Here is a 20750-nt window from a genome sequence, read left to right on the forward strand (position 1 = left end):
TTTTTTGGTGTGGATTTTCTGTACTGACAAAACGCCATAGTCGTCATTTAAAAATAAAATCCGTTTCCGAATAAAAATGGACGATGATTTCTGAAAGACAGTTTCATACCTGACTGGAGCTTGGAACTTTAATGCTAAACGAATGCAAAATAAATGACTGCGACCCGCGTTTGATTGGAACAGTGAGATGGACCTCGCCAGACAGTTACTCCTTCAACCCCGGAGGTTTTTCATTGCCACCAGAAAGTGTTAGAACAAATTAGAACAGAGCACAAACTCGGAGAGGGTGTGAACGTAATCGTTCTTCTCACACGAGTTGCTGTAATATTAGCAACATGTTTGGTTCATAATATCTTCATTTGTAAAACTCGATAAACAAGTGTTTAGGAAAGAAAGGATATGAAATGCTTTTAGGTTGCGTAAAGACAGCCACCCTGCAGGTATTGTGCAAAACAATAAAGCCAGTTGTTTCCAGTTGGTTGAAATTAACCACTAAACTTGAACTCGATAGCAAGCTCTAACAGCTGCAGGGACTTTCGAAATGAACGCCTGTTGCTAATGATGTGGCTCAACGAGACGCGTCTTGAGCCTGTTGGGGTTAGGTGTGAGGGAAAGGTGTTTGTTCATGGTTAAGCGTCAATAAAGTCAGTTTTTATTACTGCTTTCAAAGCCTGAATTAGGGTGCTTTTCAATTCTGGCGTTAAAACAAAAGAAAACCATGAGCAAGAAAATGGAGCCAAGGAAACCAGGATACATTTGGAGAATATCAGTAAAATCAGTTTTATTTGGAACGTCAATAAAACTCAAATAAAATTTCAGCTGAGCTAAAGTACAACCCACAATTATTTACAGAGTTTATGGACTCAGAAAAAATCCATCAATTTATTGATAGAATTCGGTTTAATAAAGTTTCCTTCGGGGTGTAGTAATTAAAATGTAAGCTTTTTCAACCTGAGCATAATGACTCTGAGCTACAGATTGTGCTGAATTACAGGTTTGCAGGTACACCAGAACCATTCAGTCAAAATTAATTTTATAAATCCTTGACTTTCTGACAAAAAGCTCTTTATTTACCTCATTTTTTTCAGCAAGATAACATCAGTGAAATGCAGAACACCAAACACTGAGCTCCATCCCAGTCTGAACTGAGTTAGGAATGTGAATTAGCGAGTTGAGGATGTATATAGTATATGGTTGTTTATTGAATAAATTGAAAACCCAGCCTTTGTGCATCGTGCAATGTATTCACATGTTCCATGCACCTGCAGCTTCTGGCAAGAATACACATCATGATAGCCACTGTGTCCCTTGCTGTTCAACTACTATGGTAGTCTTTATCACGCATAATAAAACCTTAATTTCAGCAGCGCCTCTTTTTAACTTACACAATGACAATCTTGGTTTAGAAATCCAAGTCAATTTGTATAATATTGTTTAACAGATATTCCTGAGGCTTGCCATTTGAGCCTAAGTTACTTGCTTTGACTGCTTGCAAGCATTGACGCCAATAAATCGTGTCTCGGGATGCCCGTGCTGTGTGTTAGTGATATCTTCACATACAACGTGTGCTACATGTTAAAAACAGCATTTTTTTTTACTCATTCGTGGGATGTGAGCAGAGCGACAAATGATCCCTCTGATGTAATGGACTTTGTAAGGTCTTTTTGACACTAACAGAGCTGGTTACTCGACGCAGTATCAATCCTATATAGTTTGAGGTTCACTCATTAACTCATTAGTTGATGCTGTCTTGAATGAAACTAACAATAAGAGCGGGAAAAGTGTGTAAATTATAGAGAGGGAGAGAGGAGTGGAACACAATCAGAAAGGCGGTTGCAGAAAACATTAAAGAGCACAGAAACAGTTACAGAAAGAGGCGTTTTAATCCAACACAAATATCATAGGGATCACTTTATATAACGATATGTTTGTTTTTTGGCATTACATACACAAATAATTTATATAACAACTCAGTCTCTTGTGATGTTGCAGAAGGGAGTCAAAATCAGGAGTTGTCTTCACGGTAATGCAAGGTAAGAGGCAGGAGGATATTTGTATCATGGCAGAAAAAGAGAGCGGAAAAGCATAGGAAAAGGGAAATGGAAAGTAGAAAAGGGAGGAAACCTGGGTAATAGGGTGGGGGAGGTGGTACAGAGTGAGGAAATTTACCTCAGTGGGGGTGAGAGGGTTATAGGGGTAATCTAGTGGGAAATTTGGTAACGTACATTGCGGGGGGCGGGGAGCTTTATACTCAATGGGAAAAATCCTCCAGCCCAAGAAAGTGATCTCAGCAAGGGAAGGGGATTGGAAAAGTGTGTAATTTGATTGGGAGGGCCCATTTTCTGATACTGAAGTAATTATTATATTTTAAAGCTGCTTTGGTCTTAATTTTATTACTTTGCTTAATCCCCATATTTAAAAGAAAACTTTTCAAACAGCAAAGAAATTCCGACCTTTCATGTTTAAAAAAATGCCTTCCTTTATTGCACTTCGGAACAGCACCTGATTGTTCCAGGTCGGTTCTGTAGATAAGACGTTATGGTGTTCCCAATCTACAGGTATAACGGGAATTGTACGTTAATGTGATCAATTTTATGAGATTTTCCATAGGACCAGGCTGACTTAGGAAATGTTCATATATATAAGTATATATATATATATGTTAAAATAGAATGTTGCAACCCACCTACCATCTATAATATGTAAAATATTATACTAGCTATTGCACAACGTATGTCATTGTAACGTTCCATGGGAAATCCATGTAAATAAGACATGGCGGCTTCATTGCAGTTAAAAATCTGGAGATGTTGATGGGATTTATTTAAAAATTGTATTTCTTTGTAATAAATAGAACAGAAGTGGAATGTAGTGAAAACACGAACAGGTTTTTTTTTCTGCTGGTGTCTGAAGGAGTCAAACTGCACAGTGATAGTTGTTAAGTAACTTCCTCTCAGGAAAACGATAGCAATGCTCCACCCATTGTGAACTGGTAAGACCTGTAGAGAATCAGATATCTTAAAATGAGAGATACTTTTTTTTGGTGGTGGAATACTTCACAAAATAATATTTTTGACAGATTGCAAATATCGATACACCACCCTCCACATATCACAGAGAATAACACCTGGTTCAAATGTATGTACCAGAAGACAGTAATAAATTTGCAGAGTGGGCATAGAATTGGCAAATTAATCTAAACACAGATAAGTGTGAGGTATTACATTTTGGTTAGATAAATAAGAAGATTACATATTACTTGGAAAATAAGAACTTGTGAGGAAGAGCAAAACTAGAGGCCATCAATATAATATAATCAACAAGAAATCAAATAGGGAATTCAGAAGAAACTTCTTTCCCCAGAGTCATGTTAATGCTGAACTCGCTACCATAGGGAATAGTTGAGGCAAATAGGGGAAGCTAGATAAACATATGAGGGAGAAGGGAATAGAGGGTTATGCTGATAGTTCAGGAAGGATGGGAGGAGGCTCAAGTGGAGCATAAATGCTGGCATGGACTGGTTGGGCTAGTTGGCCTGTTCCTGTATTGTATTTTATATAATTCTGTTTCAGGGATCCAACATATCTCAGGACTAAAATAATCTTATAACTTTTAATGTCATTGGAACTGCTCATGTGTTATTTCCTGGCAATATAGTCCAGCATGTGCGATATCCTATCTGAAATGGCACAGTGGCGCAGTGGTTAGCACCACAGCCTCACAGCTCCAGCGACCCGGGTTCAATTCTGGGTACTGCCTGTGTGGAGTTTGCAAGTTCTCCCTGTGTCTGCGTGGGTTTCCTCCGGGTGCTCCGGTTTCCTCCCACATGCCAAAGACTTGCAGGTTGATAGGTTAATTGGCCATTATAAATTGCCCCTAGTATAGGTAGGTGGTAGGGAAATATAGGGACAGGTGGGGATGTGGTTGAATATGGGATTAGTGTAGGATTAGTATAAATGGGTGGATGATGGTCGGCACAGACTCGGTGGGCCGAAGGGCCTGTTTCAGTGCTGTATCTCTAAACTAAACTAAACCAACTTCTATGTTAAGAGAGTTTGGAGTGAGAAAAGGCCATTGGGTCAATTAATACTGCTCCTTGCATGATTCAGTCTTAATTGTCATAATCAATGTGCATCTCTCTTCAAGATCATATCTTCACTCCTCAGCTCCAAGTTAAATTGATCCATATCTCTAAGCAGCCACTCTAGTGGCACCTTGGCTCAGTTGGTAGCACTTACACTTCTGAGTCAGAGGTTGAAAATAGCATGCTCATCCTGCTATATACTGCACCCAATGTGAAGTGAAACTTGTGTGAGACAACCTTCTGGTAGGATCCCACAGTTCCTGGATTTTGTGCACTCAGAGACAGATTGAGACCTGAATCCTTGATGTGCACCCAAAGTCACTTTGTGTCAATCTGGGGGTATACTTGCAGCCTTATGTAACCGTTGATGCATTTACCATGGAGATTTACCTGTTTTGTCTTATTCCTTGTTTAATTTATTTTTTGATCGTATATGCTTCATCTTTTGTGCTTATACTGTAGAGAATATCCTTTATACAAAAAGAAGGAAATGACCTGTTATTCTGTTATATCCTAAGAGACAAATTACTGCATTAATGAAGGAATTGGGAACATCAATTAAATTTTCCATTGTCAACAATATTTGTTACAAATATTTAAAAAAATAAACATCCTCTAAATATTAGAAGTTCTTGTAATATTGTTCAGTTTCTGGTAAATTGAGGACTATAATACAATTAAATGACAAACATAATCCACTGAAACTTGACCCACATTATTTGAACAACTTTTTCTTGTAAATTACTGACAACCCCCCAAATTCATCTCCTACCCCAAGTTCTCACTAAACTGTCACTTTTCGTCCATTGCTTTCTGATATCATCAATGATTTCCTTTCCTCAGGCTACATACCCCAGAGTTCAAAACTGCTATAACCATTCCCCACCTGAAAATTCCCATCATTCAGTTATCCATCCTCTGCAGCTGCAGCCCTATCTGTAACCACTCGTTCCTCTGTTAAGTTTCTCAAATGTGTCACCATCCACCCTCTTCAGGGCCCATCACAACCTGTTGTAATTCCTTCAGTCTAATTTCCACCCTACCAACACCAGCAGGGCTGTTTTGGGCAAATTAAATCAATCTAAATGACACAGTTTGTGATTACAACAGTGACGCTCTATCTGCCTTTTTCTCCACATCTCTCCAAAGTTCAACTTGGCTGACTACTCCATCTATTGTTATTGTATCTACTGTGGCATGGCCATTGCTTAGCTTGACATCTACCTGTCCTAACACAGCCAGAACAATTCCTGCAATGGCTTCCTCTCTCCCCTTTATGATCATCTTATGTGTGCCCCGAGATTCCTTCTTGGGCATTTTCTCTTATTTATCCACATGCTGCCTCTTGATCATCTTTTGCATTGTATGTAACAGGGTAATAGTTTTGAGTGGAGTATTCCATTTTAAAATATAATTGCTTTAAACATAATGACATAACAATAGTTTGAAAAAAACAAATGGAATTGAACTCTTCATGCCAATCACTGGTGACACTATCTGTATCTTTGTTTTAATTTCATTAAGCATGGCACCAACTTCCATTAGTTCTATCTCTCCATCACCACTGTTGACTCCATCATCACCACTGTGCTGTCAGGCATCTTAACCAACATAATGGTTTTTAACTTACTATTGGCAAGCCCATAATCACCCCATTCAGATTCCACCAAAAACTCCACAAACTAACACTTGATTCCATTCCTTTCCCTGGCTGCTCACACAAGTTGAACTCAAAAGTTCCCAATCTTGTTGTCCCATTTTTTTACTGAGTGGAGCTTCAAACCTCATATTCTAGCCACCATGAAGACCACCTATTACCATCTCCACAACATCATATGCCTCCACCACCAGCTTGCTCTGATATCTGCTGAAATCTTCATTCATGCCTTTGCTGTCCTCTTGCTCATGTACTTCACCATCCTACAAAGTTCCCCCTGCATGAACTACAACTCATTCAAAACTCCATTGTTCATATCCTATTGTGCACTAAGTTCAATCCTCTGTCTCCTCTATCCATTGGATCCCCATACCCCAATGCATCAAATTGAACATTGTTGCCTTCCTCTACAAGTCCCTTCATAGGTTCTGCTTCTTACCTCTGCAGTTTATTCCAACTATACATGGACATACTCTTTGAACCTTCCATCTCTGGCCTACTTTGTAACCTTGTCTTCACTCCACCTTCAGTCACAGGACCTTCAGCTGCCTAGACTCCACACTCTGGAATAATCTCCAAAACCTATCACTGTAAAGTTTTTCCCTTCTATAAAATCTTCCTGAAACCCCCTCATATTTCTGCCTGTCTCCTGTCCAATAAAAGCCTCCTCAAAATCTCTTTGACTATACCTTTGGTCAGCTCCCTAAAGCCCTTCACAGTCCTCTGTCTGTTATTTGCTTCTGTGAAGGGCTTGGGATGTTTTATTACATTAAAGGTCTTTGTTAAATATAATGTTGTTATTGTTGTAAATATTGTGCTCAAGGTGTCATGTTCCACCACGGTTGAGGATTTTGAGCCACACCTGTAACTGTACTGTAGTTTCTGCCTCCAATGTAAATTCTAAGCTGGACCTCACATTTGAGAGGTGGATGGTAATTATTGGCTACTGATAGATTGAGCACTGAATTATGCTCAATTGTTTTATAGTTAACCTTCACGATTGTTTTTTACTGCTACTATCTTCACCAAATGCTGGGGAATCCCTTTGCAGACAATGGGTTGCAAAATTGCTATTTTTTATTACATGGGAGCAAGTGGAAACACTTCAGCTGCTCAGCACATGAGAAACCTTCCTTTCCACTGCCTTCTGCAGAACTATCCTACACTACAAACAGATTGGTTTGAATAGCAGAGGACTGTGAGTGTCGACAGAAAATTCCAAATGGCAGGACCTCAGCATAAAGTAATGCCTCACTAAATCAAACTTGAGAATAATAGACTAATTGCACTTTAGCAATTTCATACTACATTTAGGATCCAGGAGAGTATTACTGAAAAGGACCCCCAACTCTGTGTTCTTGTCTCACTGATTTACTTTCTGAATTGCTACTGCTGTTTACTCTCTCCCATCTCAATTGTTCGCCATGTAGGTTTTCCATCTTCATTCCCTTAAGTCTAAAGGGTACAGGCCTGAGCATATGATGATCAGCTAGCTTACCCATCCATCACCAGAGCTGGCTCCAACATATCAAGCACTGTTGGGTCTCACTCTGCTCTGCAATAATCACCTACTACTCCAGATCATCCTAGAAAACAAATATAACCCCCAGCTTCTGTTCTCTGCTACCAACTATCTCCTTAAAACCCTTCACTCTTTCTCCTCCACCTGCACCTCTAACAAGTGCAAGAAGCTCATGGTCACCTTGGTGACTAAGATGAAACCCTCCATTTAGTTTGGTTTAGCTGCCTCAGTTGTTTCCCCTTGACCACCAAGTCAAGCATCTCCCCCAAATTCCCTTGACCTAGCTCTGAACCCATGCCTCTCTATTTTCTCTCCCATCTCCCTTATGCCATCATTGAGCTCAGCTCATAAGACCTACCTTCTACTACATTGATCCCTATGCCCATTAAATTGCTGACCACTCAATTTCCAATCTTTCCCCTAATATACTTGAGATGTTAAATGTTTCCTTCTCAGACACTGCCGTCTCCCTTTCAAAATGGCCATCAACCTCTCCCGTAAAAAAACATTGATCCCTCTGTAAATTACAGCCCCATTTCCAATTTCCCTTTCCTCTCCAAAGTCCTTGAACATGTTATTGCCTCCCAAATCCATGCCCAACTTTCCTGCAGGTCCCTGTGTAGAACTTTCCAATTAGGTTTCCACCCTGGCACAGCACTGAAACAGCCTTAACACCAAAGTTATAAATTACACCCTCTGTGACTGTGAATATGGTGCATTATCCCTTGTCATACTCCTTGATCTCTGTCTTGTTGGCCAACCATCCTCATCCCAATGCCTCATCTCCATTGAGCAGCTCAGAAGGACTGGGACTCACGTAGTGCTAGGGGTTTGGATGGGGCAGAATTTGTGAGGAACATCCAGGAGAACTTCTTGAAACAGTATGTAGATAGTCCAACTAGGGATGGGGCCATTCTGGACCTGGTATTGGGGAATGAGCCCGGCCAGGTGGTCGAAGTTTCAGTGGGGGAGCATTTCGGGAGCAGTGACCATAATTCCATAAGTTTTAAGGTACTTGCGGATAAGGATAAGAGTAGTCTTCGGGTGAAGCTGCTAAATTGGGGGAAGGCTAATTATAACAATATTAGGCAGGAACTGAAGAATTTAGATTGGGGGCGGCTGTGTGAGGGCAAATCAACATCTGACATGTGGGAGTCTTTCAAACGTCAGCTGATTAGAATCCAGGACCAGCATGTTCCTGTGAGGAAGAGGTTGGCCAACAAGACAGAGATCAAGGAGGATGAAAAGGGATAATGCACCATATTCACAGTCACAGAGGGTGTAATTTATAACTTTGGTGTTAAGGCTGTTTCAGTGCTGTGCCAGGGTGGAAACCTAATTGGAAAGTTCTACACAGGGACCTGCAGGAAAGTTGGGCATGGATTTGGGAGGCAATAACATGTTCAAGGACTTTGGAGAGGAAAGGGAAATTGGAAATGGGGCTGTAATTTACAGAGGGATCAATGTTTTTTTACGGGAGAGGTTGATGGCCATTTTGAAAGGGAGACGGCAGTGTCTGAGAAGGAAACATTTAACATCTCAAGTATATTAGGGGAAAGATTGGAAATTGAGTGGTCAGCAATTTAATGGGCATAGGGATCAATGTAGTAGAAGGTAGGTCTTATGAGCTGAGCTCAATGATGGCATAAGACAAGTTTGGCAAGTTTCGGGAAGCTTGGATAACACGGGATATTGTGAGCCTAGTCAAAAGGAAAAAGGAAGCATTTGTAAGGGCTGGAAGGCTAGTAACAGATGAAGCACTGGAGGAATATAAAGACAGTAGGAAGGAACACAAGCAAGGAGTTAGGAGGGCTAAAAGGGGTCATGAAAAGTCATTGGCAAACAGGATTAAGGAAAATCCCAAGGCTTTTTATACATATATAAAGAGCAAGAGGGTAACTAACCAGGGAAAGGGTTGGCCCACTCAAGGACAGAGATGGGAATCTATGTGTGGAGCCAGAGGAAATGGGCGAGGTGCTAAATGAGTACTTTGCATCAGTATTCACCAAACAGAAGGACTTGGTGGATGATGAGCCTAGGGAAGGGAGTGCAGATAGTCTCAGTCATCTCATTATCAAAAAGGAGGAGGTGTTGGGTGTCTTGCAAAGCATTAAGCTAGATCAGTCCCCAGGGCCTGATGGGATCTACCCTAGAATACTGAGGGAGGCAAGGGAAGAAATTGTTGGGACCTTGACAGAAATCTTTGCATTCTCATTAGCTACAGGTGAGGTCCCAGAGGACTGGAGAATAGCCAATGTTGTTCCTTTGTTTAAGAAGGGTGGCAAGGATAATCCAGGAAATTATAGGCCGGTGAGCCTTACGTCAGTGGTAGGGACACTATTAGAGAGGATTCTTCGGGACAGGATTTACTCCCATTTGGAAACAAACGAACTTATTAGCGAGAGACAGCATGGTTTTGTGAAGGGGAGGTCGTGTCTTACTAATTTGATTGAGTTTTTTGAGGAAGTGACGAAGATGATTGATGAAGGAAGGGCAGTGGATGTTATCTATATGGACTTTAGTAAAGCCTTTGACAAGGTCCCGCATGGCAGACTGGTACAAAAGGTGAAGTCACACGGGATCAGAGGTGAGCTGGCAAGATGGATACAGAAATGGCTCGGTCAGAGAAGACAGAGGGTGCCAGTGGATGGGTGTTTTTCTGAATGGAGGAATGTGACTAGTGGTGTTCTGCAGGGATCAGTGCTGGGACCTTTGCTGTTTGTAGTATATATAAATGATTTGGAGGAAAATGTAGCTGGTCTGATTAGTAGGTTTGTGGACGACACAAAGTTTGGTGGAGTTGCGGATAATGATGAGGATTGTCAGAGGATACAGCAGGATACAGATCAGTTGGAGACTTGGGCGGAGAAATGGCAGATGGAGTTTAATCCGGACAAATGTGAGGTAATGCGTTTTGGAAGGTCTAATGCAGGTGGGAGGTATACAGTAAATGGAAGAACCCTTAGTAGTATTGACAGGCAGAGAGATCTGGGCGTACAGGTCCACAGGTCACTGAAAGTGGCAACGCAGGTGGATAAGGTAGTCAAGAAGGCATACAGCATGCTTGCCTTCATCGGTCGGGGCATAGGGTATAAAAATTGGCAAGTCATGTTGCAGCTGTACAGAACCTTAGTTAGGCCACACTTAGAATATTGCGTGCAATTCTGGTCGCCACACTACCAGAAGGACGTGGAGGCTTTGGAGAGGGTACAGAGGAGGTTTACCAGGATGTTGCCTGGTCTGGAGGGCATTAGCTATGAGGAGAGGTTGGAAAAACTCGGATTGTTTTCACTGGAATGACGGAGGTGGAGGGGCGACATGATAGCGGTTTACAAAGTTATGAGCGGCATGGACAGAGTGGATAGTCAGAAGCTTTTTCCCAGGGTGGAAGAGTCAGTTACTCGGCGACATAGGTTTAAGGTGCGAGGGGCAAAGTTTAGAGGGGATGTGCGAGGCAAGTTTTTCACACAGAGGGTGGTGAGTGCCTGGAACTTGCTGCCAGGGCAGGTGGTGGAAGCAGATACGATAGCGACGTTTAAGAGACATCTTGACAAATACATGAATAGGAAGGGAATAGAGGGATATGGGCCCCGGAAGTGCAGAAGGTGTTAGTTTAGGCAGGCATCAAGATCGGCGCAGGCTTGGAGGGCCGAATGGCCTGTTCCTGTGCTGTACTGTTCTTTGTTCTTTGTTCTGATCACTACCCGGTTACTTCCAGAATCTCCCACCGATCTGTCCTTGGTTTCCTCCACTTGATCATTTACAGGCTGACCATTTACAATGTTATCTGAAGACAAGGGGTCAGCATCCATATGTATGCTGCTGAAACACAATTCTACCACACCACTAGCTGTCTTGATCTTCCACTTCCTCTATGTTCTCAGCTTGTTGGTCCAACATCCAGCCTTGGATAAGCCATAATTTTCTCCAGCTTAATATTGATAAGACTGAAGGCAACATCTGCAACCCCACCACAAACTCTGTAACCTTGCCATTGATTCCATCCCCCTCCCCAGCTACTGTCCCAGACTGAACTCTTGACCAAGCATCTGGTCTCCCCTCCTACTTTGCATCAGCATTCCTTATTTTTCTTATGCCTCTGTGAAATGTTTTTGGGTGTTTTTTTTAATGTTAAAGATGGTATATAAATTCAAGTTGCTGTTGTAGGCCAGTTTCAGACTGTTCTCAGAAGGTAGACCCAAGTGTCGTGGACATTTTGAGATTTTTGTGATTGTTCATATGCTCACTAAGGAAAAAGATATGATAACCCAACCCTATACTAAGACATGCCCTACTTACAGGCATGATGTACACAGTTATGGTTTAATGAACAGCATTCCAAAACAGAGTTTTGCTTAAAAAAAATCCAAAGTAAATAGGTGGATATGGTCCCACTTTTAGCATGTACAATGCAAACAAGATGCAGCAACCTGCCCTGGCTATTTATAAGGTAGCCTGGGGAGGCAGAGAATCCAACTAGCTTACAGGATCCACAAAATGTTGGCCTCTGATGTATTTAAGACCATGGAGGTTAAATCCATTTTAGTTAGAGTGCTATCAATGGCAGGGTATCAAGAATTGCTGTTAGAAATATTCTTTTGTTGGGAAAAAATGCTTTTTAGACAGACGTACTATTTCAGACATTATGATCCTAATAGTCCACTGATGCAAATGAACAGTACACAAGAAGTTTAATATTGCTTCTGCCTGCTCCTTATATGTGTCCTTGGTTGTGCGATTTCATTAGAAAGCAGTTCATTTCTCAGAACTGTCATCTTCACTGATGAGTTTTGTGTATCTTTTTCCTGCATCAAAGTAAATTTGGTTAGTCAAGTGCTCCTAGTTGTGGCCCTATAAGCAGGCTTCTTAGCCCAGCTCTTAAAGAGAACAAATGACATTGCTTAAGTCTTTGAGTTATTATGTGTAAATGGGAATGGGATGTCTGAGTGGATTAGAAAAAATCATACTCTGTCTGCACAAATATATCTGTATTTTCCTCCTTTACAGTTAAGTATTAACATTCAGCCAGTTTTGTTTGGCAACTGTCTGAGGCTGAACTAGACTGTTCATAACTTTGGTTTCATATTTGACCCCAAGATGAGCTTCCAACTTCATATCAGCACCATCATCAAGTACTCCTATTTCCACCTCTGTAATATTGCCCGACTCCTACCCTGCCTCTACTCATCTGCTGCTGAAACCCTCACTCATGTCTCTGTTACCTGTGGACTTTACTATTCCAATGCACTCCTGCCCAGCCTCCCACTGTCTACCCTCCATAAACCTGAGATCATGAGAAACTGCTTCTCATCTTTCAACTTGCACCAAGTCCTGTTCATCCATCATGCCTGTGCTTGCTGACCTACATTGGTTCCTGGCTAAGTAACTCCTCAATTTTTAAAATTCTCATCCTTGTTTTCAAATCCCTCCATGGCCTTGTCATTCCCCATATCTGTAATCTCTTCCATCCATATAACCCTCCAAGGTATTTGTGCCCATCTAATTCTGGCTCTTGAGATCCCAGATTTTAATTTGTCCACCATTGGTGGCCGTACCTTCAGCTGCCTAGGCCCAAAGCTTTGGCATTCCCTCCCTAAACCTTCTCATCTCTCTACGTTTCTTTAAAATGCTGGTTAACACCTACCTCTTTGACCAAGCTTTTGGCCATCTGGCCTGATGTCTCCTTATGTGGTTCTGTGTCAAATTTTGTTTTATAATGCTACTGTGAAGCACGTTGGGACATTTTATCACATTAAAGGTGCTATATAAATACAAGTTGTGTTGTTGCTGGGTTTATACTTCGTCAAATCTGATTATCTTACCTGACAAATACTGGTCTTTCAATCAGCCTGCAGTGCTAGTAGTTGCAAATGTGTTTAGTTACCAGTACATCCAACGAAGCCAAATATGCAGTTGCACAAGAAGTCAGAATGCACATGCAATGGTTTACTGACTGAGGCTTCACGATCTTTCTTGGGGACATGATTAGAAACAAGATGACTTTTTTGGTCGCAGAAAGTGAAATTCAGGTCCAGGGCACCTAAATGTGAATTCCTGAGAGTATCCTTACTCAATCAAAAATTGAAAGGGCATGAATAGTTTGGCCTGCTGAGACTTGAGACAATATTTTCCTCTATGGGTAAAAGTAATAGAAATTGTAGAAATAAGCTGTCATTGATTTATAATGACAGTTTCATAAATGACACTTGAAGGCTGATTTATGAGGTTCAAGCCCAACTAACAGACTTGAATACATAATCTAGGCTGTTATTTCAGTGCCGTGTACGGAGATTGCTGCATTGCTAGCAACGCTGTCTCTCAGGTGAGATGTTAACACCCTGTCATGTCTGCTTCCTTAGTGGATGTAAACGAACCCATGGCACCTTCTCTTGACCAACATCCGTCCTTCAACCAACACAACCAAAAACAAATTATCTGGCATTTATCTAACTGACTGTGGGCGGGATCCTGCTGTAGTCAAGTTTGTTGTCGGCGTTTGTCTACGTAACAACAGTACTTACAGTGCACTTCATCTAATTCATTGCTCAAGCACTATATAAATGCAAATAATTTCTTCCCGCAAAACTATACCCTTGGTAATTGGTTCAAAAAAGGCAGATCGGAGTTTCGTCCAATCGTTGTAAAACGTTAACTGCTTTTATGCAAACAGCTTCAACAAGCATAATAAAAGCAAAATACTGCAGATGCTGGAAATCTGAAATAAAAACAGAAAGTGCCGGAAATACTCAACAGGTCAGGCAGCATCTTTGGAGAAAGATCAGAACAGTTATGATGAAAAGTTACAGACCTGAAACGTTAACTTTGCTCCTCTCTCCACAGATGCTGCCTGACCTGCTCAGTATTTCCAGCACTTTCTGTTTTTATTTTTTTTTAGCTTCAACAAGTATATTGACAACATTATAACTCTTAGCATTATCTACATACCAACACTTTAAGTACAAAACGCCTTTAGGTGATAAAATGTTAAGGGAATTTGGATGCTGAATAATTTCCTCACTAATTCATACATTACATTTTCGTCACAGTTTATACCATGAGAGATATACAACCCATGCTAAATCATAGTTAATCTGTGGTTTGCACGCTGGTGAGAATGTGTCACGTTAAGTTGCCAATGAAACAAACAACTCAGTAACAGTCATAACGTGGAACTATAAGAACTTCCGCAGGACATCCCAAAGCGCTTCACAACATCCATAAGATGGGCGCTTCAGTTCTAAATAGAACATAAGAAAGAAATTATGCGTATATGTTTAGGGAATGGTAAATACTTTTACAATGTTTTCCTTTTTGATATTTATCACAGAATGATGCAGCACAGAAAGAGACCGTTCGGCCGATCAGCCTGGGCTGGATCTTTAAAAGAATTATCCAATTATTCACAACCCCCCTGCTCGTAGCTCTGCAAATGTTTCCTTTAAAAGTAATTTTCCGATTCCCCTTTGACAGTTGCTATTGAAGCTGCTTCCACCATCCTTCAAGACAGTGCATTGCAGATGGTAACAATTCCCTGCATTAAACAAATCTGATCTCTCCGTGGTTCTTTCTAGCTGAATTGTAAACAAGTTCTAAAAGAAATATCGAACTAAAAACGTGCCACTGTCCCCACACATAGTGATGGAAGGATGCTTATTGTTTCCCGAATTTGATAAGGTTGACCAAGAAAATCAGCGGCATCTTTCCGACAGCATTTTTTCTATCTTATTTTATAGGGTTCTATATAATTCGATATGTAGAGTTCAGCAGTGAAATATCAGATGTAAACGCTCATGACGCAGGAATTCAACCTGGCTACTTCGTAACGCAGTTAGGCATAAAAGTGCTCGCTATATTTTCTAAATATATCTTAAAGACAGGAAACGCAGGAAACCAAGGCAAAACATTTTAAACTTGACTTCAATTAATTTATGTGAGATAATATTGTCGTTCTGCCCTAATACTCAGGCATTATTTGGTTTCTTTTTTTGCCTATTTTATATTGCTAACAATATTGTGTCCTTTTCCTGATTCTTGCAATGGACTCTGTTACACTCAATATGTATTCCGTAATGTAAAATATAAGCATGTCTCTTCCGGCATTTAAACAAGCTCACGTTTCGTACTGTTGCTTAAATTAGCTCCAAGCACCGGAAGGTCATACATTTTACTTAAGCGAGTTTTCCGTTAATGAAAGTGACAGCAAAGTCTCAGACAAGGAACAACATCGATCTACAACGTTCAAAGCAGGTTGGTTGTATAAGTTGCATGGTGTCGCGAAAGGAGGAAGCAAAGAGGGAGAGAACCACAGATTCACTACATTCAATTTTTTCGCTACATGGACAGACGCTTCTCAATCATAATTATATATTCAAGTATAAAACTATAAAATATTACTTTTATGACTTAAGAATAGATCTGGTTATATTATTCGTGTCCATTTGTGAGGGGCTTGCAGCTTTTATGAGCTCTAAATGAATTAGTTATTAGCTGTGAGTACTCAGCATGACTCGCCAAGCTGATTGGGTGGGTAGTCGTATTTAGTAGCCAAAGCCTTCAGATTATAAAATACTTTATTAAAGACGATTCCTGGTTCTTTGACCTCATGATGCTCATGTTTTGCCGAATCCCCACCATAATTAGCAAATAAGAAACAAAGAAAGGAAAAATCTCATACTTAAACCCAAAGGAAGTGTTGGGGCAGGGGGCGGAGGGAATAGCCCATAAGAACATGAATTGGTCGCCCACATTGCTTAGATGGCGATTCTTTCCATTACTACATATTATTAACTCCTGCACTCAGGTTTACAACATTTCACTATTTTGTCCTCCTCATCCAATCTCACTGTAAATGTCCCAAAATTAAGTTTAAAACAATTAAATTAATTGGACTTTATTTCGTGCGTGATTGTGGAGATCTGCATTATAACAGTCGTGTTAATACTGCATGGGTGTTTTAATTCTCCTCCAATATTCTCGGAGCTCACTCAACTGTGTCGGTTGTTAAAAGTCGTTTCAACAATCTTACAATCAAGCGTGCAAAGGAAATGTTAGCACCACCTGAGTTCCATTTACTTTTGGAATAGAATTGAAAAGGGAATTCGTATATTGTAATATAAACATTTGGTTCGGAATTAAATGTTAAACAAATAGGGAATGTAACAAATGCTACTGGCAAACTCGTAATGTAACTTCACAGTCTGACCATGTTTTCATTCCCTATCTGTTTATTACTGTCACTGATCTCACACTGAAGAGTGCCTGCAGAGTCTCATCGACAGGTTTGCGGCTGCCTGCAATGAATTTGGCCTAACCATCAGCCTCAAGAAAACGAACATCATGGGACAGGACGTCAGAAATGCTCCATCCATCAATATCGGCGACCACGCTCTGGAAGAGGTTCAAGAGTTCATCTACCTAGGCTCAACTATCACCAGTAACCTGTCTCTAGATGCAGAAATCAACAAGCGCATGGGAAAGGCTTCCACTGCTATGTCCAGACTGGCCAAGAGAGTGTGGGAAAATGGCGCACTGACACGGAACACAAAAGTCCGAGTGTATCTGGCCTGTGTCCTCAGTACCTTGCTCTATGGCAGCGAGGCCTGGACAACGTATGTCAGCCAAGAGCGACATCTCAATTCATTCCATCTTCACTGCCTCCGGAGAATACTTGGCATCAGGTGGCAGGACCGTATCTCCAACACAGAAGTCCTCGAGGCGGCCAACATCCCCAGCTTGTACACACTACTGAGTCAGCGGCGCTTGAGATGGCTTGGCCATGTGAGCCGCATGGAAGATGGCAGGATCCCCAAAGACACATTGTACAGCGAGCTCGCCACTGGTATCAGACCCACCGGCCGTCCATGTCTCCGCTTTAAAGACGTCTGCAAACGCGACATGAAATCCTGTGACATTGATCACAAGTCGTGGGAGTCAGTTGCCAGCGTTCGCCAGAGCTGGCGGGCAGCCATAAAGACGGGGCTAAAGTGTGGCGAGTCGAAGAGACTTAGTAGTTGGCAGGAAAAAAGACAGAGGCGCAAGGGGAGAGCCAACTGTGTAACAGCCCCGACAAACAAATTTCTCTGCAGCACCTGTGGAAGAGCCTGTCACTCTAGAATTGGCCTTTCTAGCCACTCCAGGCGCTGCTTCACAAACCACTGACCACCTCCAGGCGCGTATCCATTGTCTCTCGAGATAAGGAGGCCAAAGAAGAAGGATATTAGAGAACTGTTGAAACAGAAGTTCCATAAAACCAATTGATTTTCATGGTGCCGTAACTCTATTAACGCTTATTTGTCGATATATGCACACTTGTCACACTATGCAAAAAGTGTACATGAATTTCTTCTTAGTAGCATTGACATGTTTCTTTCCAGCGCTCCATAATTTATTAAATTTAAGGTATGGAAATTTATAAAGAAAACCCAACCAAACTACAAAGGGAAATCTCAACACTAGTTATATTTCTAAAAGTACTAGTTTGGCGACTTCTACAAATTCAAACTCGGCACATTACAGCAGGGCCAAACAGTCTCCTCCTGTGCTAAAATGACTCATTGAAGAGAGATCTTTAATTTTCAATTGACTTCTATTCATTGCTTAATTCGATTACACATATACATAATTAATTTCATCTACAACACCTTGCACCTACACAGAGACTTTAGCGTAGAAAAACGTTCTAAGGCGCTTCTGAGAGATTAGGCACGCATTGACCCTAACAAAACTTTAATTCCTAAAGTGACAACTCTTAAAATGTCTTTCCGAAGACTTTTATCTCCTACCTTATGATGCAACCTATTTCATCCCGAATTTGTAAATGCGGTTGGCCTACGATAACTGATACATCGCCCTTTAACGTTTTCACTGACGTGATGTAGTCACCGCTAGCAAAGCCACATGTATTGACCAGCCCTGCTACAGATGAATAATATATAGTTTTTACTGTTGATTTTAATATAATTTGTACAATACAAGCATAAGGATATAATCATATCGATCAGAAGGCGAGACAGAGGATCTTTGGTCAATCAAGCTTTTTTGGGGTCTGTGCAAAAAGTCAAATAAAGCGAGCATGTTACTAAATTAGATCAAGGCTTTAAACTGAGAATAACTGAGGGGTGAAATAACTTATTTATTTATACAACTTTTTTCTCTTTGCAATGCGTATACACATATCAGGTTAAAATATATATGCATGCATTTAAAGGAAACACAAAGGAGATTGCGATACAAAAACTAATTTGTTTGAAAAAATATGGTTCACATTTGACATCAATCTGACTGCTTCAAAAGCTTAGTTTGAAATAACTACACATGGCAGAGCACATTGTTAAATTATCAATGTAAAAATTGACACTCTAACAGTGAGAATAGAGATAAAACAATAGAGGCGCTCGTCCTTATTATTAAACAACTTAAACTATTCCCATAAAAGTGTGTGGGAGCCATTTTGAAACGAAAAATATCTGCTCGGGTGCTGGCAGAATGCAGACTGCATAAAGGAGATCATGCAGTGCAAGTAAACTGACAAAGCTAGTAGTGACACCCAAGCATTACACACAGCATCGGATATCTGTTCTCAGTTTCTTTGGAAAATTAACAATATCAACATTAAAAGTCAAATATGGTTTTCATCTTCGAGTCAGGACTGCAAAGTAGTGAATATTATTTTCTCCCGATTCATAATATTCAATTAATAAAACAGCATAAATTCAATAGAAAGTCGCATATTATTCTGAGGGCGAACGAGGTTTTTTGAGTTTGGGGCTTATATTAAAAAAACCTTGGGACTGGTAGAATGGTGATAATCGTGTATTTGAAAAGAAATAAAGCCTTTACTGTATTTATATATGATTAATGGGCGAATCTATAGTTGGGATATAGGGGCATTGACACCAACTGTACGGACAGCAGGAAAAGTAATTCTACTGAAAACCCCGCAAAGGGTCGATCTGAAAACCCGGAATTAAGAAATCAGCAGAATATCCACTTCTAAGTTAGTGGAGCTGATCCGTCACCAGAAGAACGAATCCGAGTTACAGTCAAGCTAAAAAGGTAAAATGTTCATTCAGAATGAGAATGTAACTTAGCTACTGCGCAGCAGTATCAAAGTACAGATGTTACGAATCAGTAAGAGTTCTAATGTGTTTATTTCAACCATCACTTTAAAAATAGAAAAAAAATCTGCACGTGGTGGTTGTATATTATTGCGAGTTTTACGAAACAAAAATAATGAATGTTCTTCCTGGAATCCCACAGAACAGCAAAGACAGTGCGATAACTATACAATCTTAGCAAACTTACAGTAATTGCCATTGATTTTTGTTGAAACCTACGAAGAAAGCCCGCATCGGCAGCGCTTGCATGCCTGTATTTGTTTTCATTATTGCAGTGAAATTATTGCATCACCACTCCTGTAGTTTATATTATCTAAAATTTGAGGGGGCATTGAAATTCATAAATGCGTATAAATTTTATCAATACTACTGAGAAGATTTTATATTAAAATTAAGTACTCTGCGTCCTCCTAGTTACTGGATGTGATCCAATGGATTAACCCGACTGTCACCCCTTCCATATTGATGCCGTGTCAGTAAAGAATTATGTTTTTCACTGCAGCAAAATTTAGTACAACGAGTATAACCCTTTCTTTAAATTATTTTGGTATTATAATTATCTTTCTGATCTGGTGTTTTCCGGTTACTGAAGATTCCTTGTATGATTCTGGCATTTATTCAGCGCCTTTTGGGACCTTCTACATCTCAAAATGCCTCACAGCCAATGAAGGGTAGTCACTGGTGAACTGTAAGAAATGTTTCTGACAGAGGCAAGAATGGTTGAACAATGGAAGCCAGCCGTTAGGATTTCAGAATGGGAAAATCCTAACCTACAGGGCTGTGTATTTCTTTAGAAGACAATGGTTCTAAGCTTTAAAAATAAACGCAGGATCATTATTCCAGAATGATTAGAGGGGAAGTGCGATCCCTGGCAGAAAAGCTACTGGCAGCCCCAGCCAGACGTCACCGTTTTCTATAATTATAAACACAGTAGCACATGTATAGCATTAAAAAAAAGTTCAATAATCTGCATGAAGTTAAATCAGTAAACATTATAATGCAAAAATATTAAAGCCGCTGTGTGCCGCACAAGCTGGATGCTTTTGTAAACGAAGACAGTGATGCCTGTCCAGTGGGTGCAAACCCAGACCCGGGATTCCCCACGCGCGCCATCGCACGGCCCGCGCACGCGCACTCCCTCCCAGCCGGCCTCGCGCAAACGCCAGTTCACGCAGCCTCATGTGCACGGAGCAGGCACCTGTTAGTTACGCTTCAAAAGTAGTGAGGCCAGTCTGTATGTGCGAATGCCGTTAAATCAGGAGACATCCGTCTGTGTTGAACTTGACCATCCGCGCGCTACACCTTCGCATTTACAGCTACATCCGGCACTCATTCTGACAGTTACCGTCCCCTTTTCTGGGGAAGTGCGCA

The 20750-nt window shown here is 40.8% G+C and overlaps 1 protein-coding gene and 1 long non-coding RNA gene across 5 annotated transcripts in view; one reads left to right on the forward strand and one right to left on the reverse strand.

Annotated features, from left to right (window-relative positions):
- Window positions 1–20750, forward strand: part of cdkn2a/b (cyclin-dependent kinase inhibitor 2A/B (p15, inhibits CDK4)) — a 58427-nt gene that overhangs the window by 33162 nt on the left and 4515 nt on the right. Inside the window, exon 1 of one of the 3 annotated variants that reach the window (XM_068030255.1) lies at window positions 19299–19317. The exons of the other annotated variants lie outside the window; for them this stretch is intronic. The gene's annotated coding sequence lies outside the window, so the exon portion shown is untranslated. Of the gene's footprint in view, window positions 1–19298; window positions 19318–20750 lie in introns of those variants that run through there. 3 annotated transcript variants of the gene reach the window in all.
- Window positions 1778–20736, reverse strand: LOC137369274 (uncharacterized). Of its 2 annotated transcripts, none has more exons than XR_010974910.1 (4): window positions 20578–20736; window positions 18045–18174; window positions 4475–4554; window positions 1778–2999 (listed from the first exon to the last, which is right to left on the reverse strand). It is a non-coding gene; the product is annotated as an uncharacterized lncRNA (long non-coding RNA). The 2 variants fall into 2 exon arrangements; XR_010974909.1 differs by having other exon boundaries at window positions 18045–18177.

Source organism: Heterodontus francisci, chromosome 4, assembly GCF_036365525.1.
Source record: "Heterodontus francisci isolate sHetFra1 chromosome 4, sHetFra1.hap1, whole genome shotgun sequence".
NCBI classification, from domain to species: domain Eukaryota; kingdom Metazoa; phylum Chordata; class Chondrichthyes; order Heterodontiformes; family Heterodontidae; genus Heterodontus; species Heterodontus francisci.